Source organism: Rhinopithecus roxellana, chromosome 14 (genome assembly GCF_007565055.1).
Source record: "Rhinopithecus roxellana isolate Shanxi Qingling chromosome 14, ASM756505v1, whole genome shotgun sequence".
Lineage (NCBI taxonomy): Eukaryota > Metazoa > Chordata > Mammalia > Primates > Cercopithecidae > Rhinopithecus > Rhinopithecus roxellana.
The window spans coordinates 71,274,845-71,280,264 of NC_044562.1; the positions used below are offsets into that span (position 1 = coordinate 71,274,845).

A 5,420-nucleotide genomic window follows, 5' to 3' on the forward strand; every position below is an offset into this window, starting at 1 on the left:
ATGAGTACCACCACACAGGTTGTGAAAAGTACGACCACCAGCTCATTTGGCCTGAACCTTCACCCTCCCCAACTTCTTTTCTTTCCGCTTTCCACAACAGATTCCATCTGCTTCCACGAACAACATACTGCTTTCCTTAAAGCATGACAAACATAAGTATGTTTGCTTGACTGAGATCCAAACAAGGTTTATTCATTAGGATTAATTGAGTAAAAGTCTCTGTTAATTTACAGGCTTCCAGGGCTCACTAGATGAGGTTGCTGGCAGTGGCCCCCGCGCTGCTGCCACTGTTGCTGCTGGTGCATGGAGCTGCCATGTGGGTGCTTGGGGCTCCAGGCAGGTACACTCTGGACTGGCCGAGGCTGGACTCCTGGCTGCTGCTACACTGATTTGATGAGGCCAATTTCAGAGTGTTTGTGCACTGGGGAGTGTTCTTGGTGCTGGTGGCTCTGGAAGGGTGAAGACAGATCCACTACCAGCGCTTCATGTATCACCACTACCTGCCTGGCTTCAGCCGGGCAGACTTTGGGCAGCAGTTCACAATAGACTTCTTCCATCTGAACGGACAAGTGGGCCAATCTCTTCCAGGATTTGGAGGCCAAGTATGTAGTCCTGGTACAAAGCATCACAAACTGGCTGAGAACTTAAATTCTAAGGACATGGGGGTCCTACCAGTTTGGTTGGTGAGTTGGAAACAACTGTCTGGAAGAGGAACATACACTGTGAACTCTGTCACTTATTAGAATGGTTCCATTCACTTCAGCTACTTGATTTAAAAAAATGGCTTCAAAACACAGCATTTTGGTGGTGAAAAAAACAATGCCATGGCTATATGATCTTGTTAACAGGCACAAGTCTGATATGATTTCTGATATGATTTGGTCTAATAAAGTGAGAATGTCCTGATACTTATTTGAACTTGGCTCTACAATGATAGCTCTATCAAGGAAGAGGTGGTAGTAAATGACCGATGGGGTCAGAAATGCTCCTGTCACCTTGGACAATACTACAACTGTCAAGAGAAACTTAAGCTGGGGAGATTGCAAGACCACAAGTGAGAGATGTGTACCACCATTGACAAGTAATTCTGGGTCAATGGTTGCAACATGGCAATGTCTGATTTTGCAAGTGAATCTGAAATGGTTTTGGAACTGCTTCAGACTGCAAGTTTAAGAGGCAACTATCGTCTCAACATTGGACAAGCTAAAGATAATCTAATTGTTCCTGTCTTCCAAGAAAGGCTTCTTGCTTTTAGGGAGTGGCTGAGCATCAGTGGGGAAGCTATCTATGCCTCGAAACCATGGAAGGTGCAATTGGAAAAGAACATGACATCTGCATGGTATACCTCTAAAGGATCAGCTGTTTATGCCATTTTACTGCACTGGCCAGAAAATGGAGTCTTAAACCTTGAATCCCCCATAACCACCTTGACTAGAAAGCACACAGTGCTGGGAAACAACAATATCTGAAGTGGTCCACAGGTCTGGACAAAGGCCTTCTCCTTTTTCTGCCCCAGTTATCATCCCCCGCTCTCCCACCTGAGTTTGCTTGGTCTATAAAGCTGACAGGAGTGGACTGATTGTTGGAGTTCAAGAGGAAAGGGGCATTGCCTGCTGTTTGCTGCTTTGATTTGCCTTTTATAGTCCCATCATTGTAATCAGCTCACTTCCCTTCTCCACCCAGAGATGGCTTTTCCAGCACTTTTTAATCAAAGGAATTGAATATATTACACTGATGCTTCAATGGACCAAGCATGCGAGTTCTCTTGCTAGCATACCTCTCTCTGGTCAGCAAAAGAAGGACTGAACACTTAAGCTCCAAGTTCATCCATTCTTAACGTTTACAATTATCTATAACAGAAGCTTCCCTCTATTCTCTGTGTCTGATAACCTCCTTGTTGACTCAGAGACTTTAGATAAAGAATAAGCCAAGTCTCCCTGTTGCTTGTGGAGGAGGTGGAAAGGGTTTGGCAAGCACAACCACTCACTATTTAGCATCAGTTGTCACCAACACACTATCTCCTCCCTACTAAAGTGCAGGAGAGCCTGGAAGGGAAGAAAAAAGCTTGCTGGGCTGCTAGTAGTCAACTGTTCAAAAATTTCCAAAGCGAATTTAGAGCTCCTAAATACAGCCTGTTTATAGTGATAGTATTAAGAAAGTGAATGTGATTCTGCTCTGCCTTTAAAATAAAGTCAAATGAATGTTTGCATGCCAAAAGAAAATTATAAGTTTCTCAACCATATCTCCTACCTTGCCTTTGTAACTTATTTAAGTTATTGTTGAAGAAACTGGCTGTCTTGGAATTTCCCAGAGTTTGGTTTGCTGATGGCATCCCTGTGATGTTTAACATGTTCCTATGTCATTGTAAGCTGTAAATTGGTAGTTGGATTTAGAAGCTTGACCAGATTCAAGTTCAATTATTTTTTTTTTGTCAAGAATAATGCATATATAGTGTTCTGCACTTCTGTTAGGAGATACATAATGTCTAAGTGTCTCTCTTTAGTGTTTAGCAGCCATTAGTGAACACTGTCCAGAGCCATTAATTCATTAGAAGGTTGCAACATGCTGATATCTCAAATCTTTCCATCCCCATTTATTTATTAGCTGGAAAAATTCTATAAAGAGAAACTTACCCTTGATTATTTGATTACTTTGAGGCCAATTTTTTTTAACACAATGAATTAATCCTGTAGCATTCTTTAAAGATGACTTAATGAATTTAGATTTTTGATATCATTCTGAACTTACATTTAAATATACTTGATATGTTTCCATTGAATTCATTTCATTTATCATTCCACTGAAGAGCTCAAATTATCCTATCTTTGGCCAGTTAGATCCTCTTTGGACAGAATCATAGTACTTTTTCATAGCATCCTTGATACCTGGCATGATAATATATTCCAGGCTCATTTAATAAAATTCCTGTCTCAGATCTTGAATCAGCCATATTTCTTTTTTTTTTTTTATATATATACTTTAAGTTCTAGGGTACATGTGCACAACGTGTGGGTTTGTTACATATGTATACATGTGCCATGTTGGTGTGCTGTACCCATTAACTCATCATTTACATTAGGTATATCTCCTAATGCTATCCTTCCCCCACCCCTCCCCACAATAGGACCCAGTATGTGATGTTCCCCTTCCTGTGTCCAAGTGATTGTTCAATTCCCACCTATGAGTGAGAACATGCGGTATTTGGTTTTCTGTTCTTGTGACAGTTTGCTGAGAATGATGGTTTCTAGCTGCATCCATGTCCCTACAAAGGACACGAACTCATCCTTTTTTATGGCTGCATAGTATTCCATGGTATATATGTGCCACATTTTCTTAATCCAGTCTATCATTGATGGACATTTGGGTTGGTTCCAAGTCTTTGCTATTGTGAATAGTGCCGCAATAAACATATGTGTGCATGTGTCTTTATAGCAGCATGACTTACAATCCTTTGGGTATATCCCCAGTAATGGGATGGCTGGGTCAAATGGTATTTCTAGTTCTAGATCCCTGAGGAATCGCCACACTGTTTTCCACAATGGTTGAACTAGTTTACAGTCCCACCAACAGTGTAAAAGTGTTCTATTTCTCCACATCCTCTCCAGCACCTGTTGTTTCCTGATTTTTTAATGACTGCCATTCTAACTGGTGTGAGATGGTATCTCATTGTGGTTTTGATTTGCATTTCTCTGATGGTGAGTGATGATGAGCATTTTTTCATGTGTCTGCTGGCGAATCAGCCATACTTCTAAGAGGTGGGTTCCTATTGATGGAAAATAGTTTTTAGAGATGCAATCAGGGTTCTGGAGGTGCTCATTGCTAGTAGTAGTAGGTTGGCCATTGTTTCTAGGCCTTTCCAGTGGAAAGAACTAGAAAATGTATGCTTTTAAACCATAAAACACATTATGAATTAGTATTGCTACTCAGATTTATTTTCAGGACTACAGCATTTTTACCTCATTGATCATACAGTTGTATCTACTCTCACCCAAGCTGAAAATTCCAGTTCTCAATGACACCAGTATATACATATTCTTGCTTTACCCCACACTACATACACAACAGTTTCAGAATACTAATACCAGTACTACTATAACAACATGATTCCTGAATCAGTAGATGCAAACAAAACCAGTTAGAAGATATAATGGAATAGAAGACCATGTGTCTGATAGCTAAAAACAAAATACCTCAGTGTAAACTTAACAAGAAATGTTCAAAATCAGTATTAGGAAAATTATTAAACACTCATAAAGGTACAGAATTAGATTTAAACAATTGGAAAGGTAAATGATAGTCACACAGAAAATATCATAAATGTCTTAGGTATTTCTATGCTTATTTAAATATTTAATGTAATCCCTGTGAAAATCTCATCACATTTTTCCTAGAGCTAGACAAATTGATTATATAGTTTGTTTAGAAGAATAAACATACAAGAATAGCTAGAAAATGCCTCAAAAGAAGACCAATAGTATTGTAATAAAACACAACCTCTAAAATTGAAATAGTTTGGTGTTAATGAATAAGCATAAGAATGGAAGAAATAGAAAATTCAAAGGCATACCTATTTGCATATGAATAATATATGATAAAAGTGGTATCTCTTATTAGTAAGTAAAGGATGGAACTTTTAATAAATGGTGTTAGGGTAGCTGGGTAGCTGTATGCAAAGAGATAAAATTGAAGCCGCTCCTTGTTACTACATATGTACTACGTAACAGGACAAATTCTTTTTTTTCTTTTTTTTTTCTTTGAGACGGACTCTTGTTCTTTCGTTCAGGCTGGAGTGCAGTGGCGCAATCTTGGCTCACTGCAAGCTCCGCTTCCCGGGTTCATGCCATTCTTCTGCCTTAGCCTCCCGAGTAGCTGGGACTACAGGCGCCCGCCACCACGCCCAGCTAATTTTTTTGTATTTTTTTAGTAGAGATGGGGTTTCACTGTGTTAGCCAGGATGGTCTCGATCTCCTGACATTGTGATCCACCCGCCTCAGCCTCCCAAAGTGCTGGGAGCCACTGCACCTGGCCAATAACAGGAACAATTGTAAGTGGATGAGAAATTTATGTGTAAAAGGTAAAACATCTAAAATATTGGAGGGAAAAAGCCCTGGGTGAATTAATCTATAACCAGGATTGGAGATGACTCTCTAGTTTACACTTGAAAATCCAAAAGTAAAAAGTAAAAGAACTGCCACTTGTGATTACATGAAAACAAATGCTTGACATTTGATCCATGTGAGTTATCTTAAGCCCATTTTGCAGATGAGAAAAACAGATTCAGAGAGATTTTAGTATGTTGCCCAAGTTTATACAGTTAGTAAATGGCAGAGATGGAATTTGAACATGTGGCAATTGTAACTCATTGCACACTGAGCCACCTAAATTTTTGTTCACATTAAGTACACAGAAAAAGCAGAAAA

The 5,420-nt window shown here is 39.5% G+C and overlaps 1 pseudogene; it reads left to right on the top strand.

Annotated features, from left to right (window-relative positions):
• The first annotated feature begins 303 nt into the window (after positions 1 to 303).
• Positions 304 to 1,579, top strand: LOC104677865 (annotated as a pseudogene).
• The last annotated feature ends 3,841 nt before the right edge of the window (positions 1,580 to 5,420 follow it).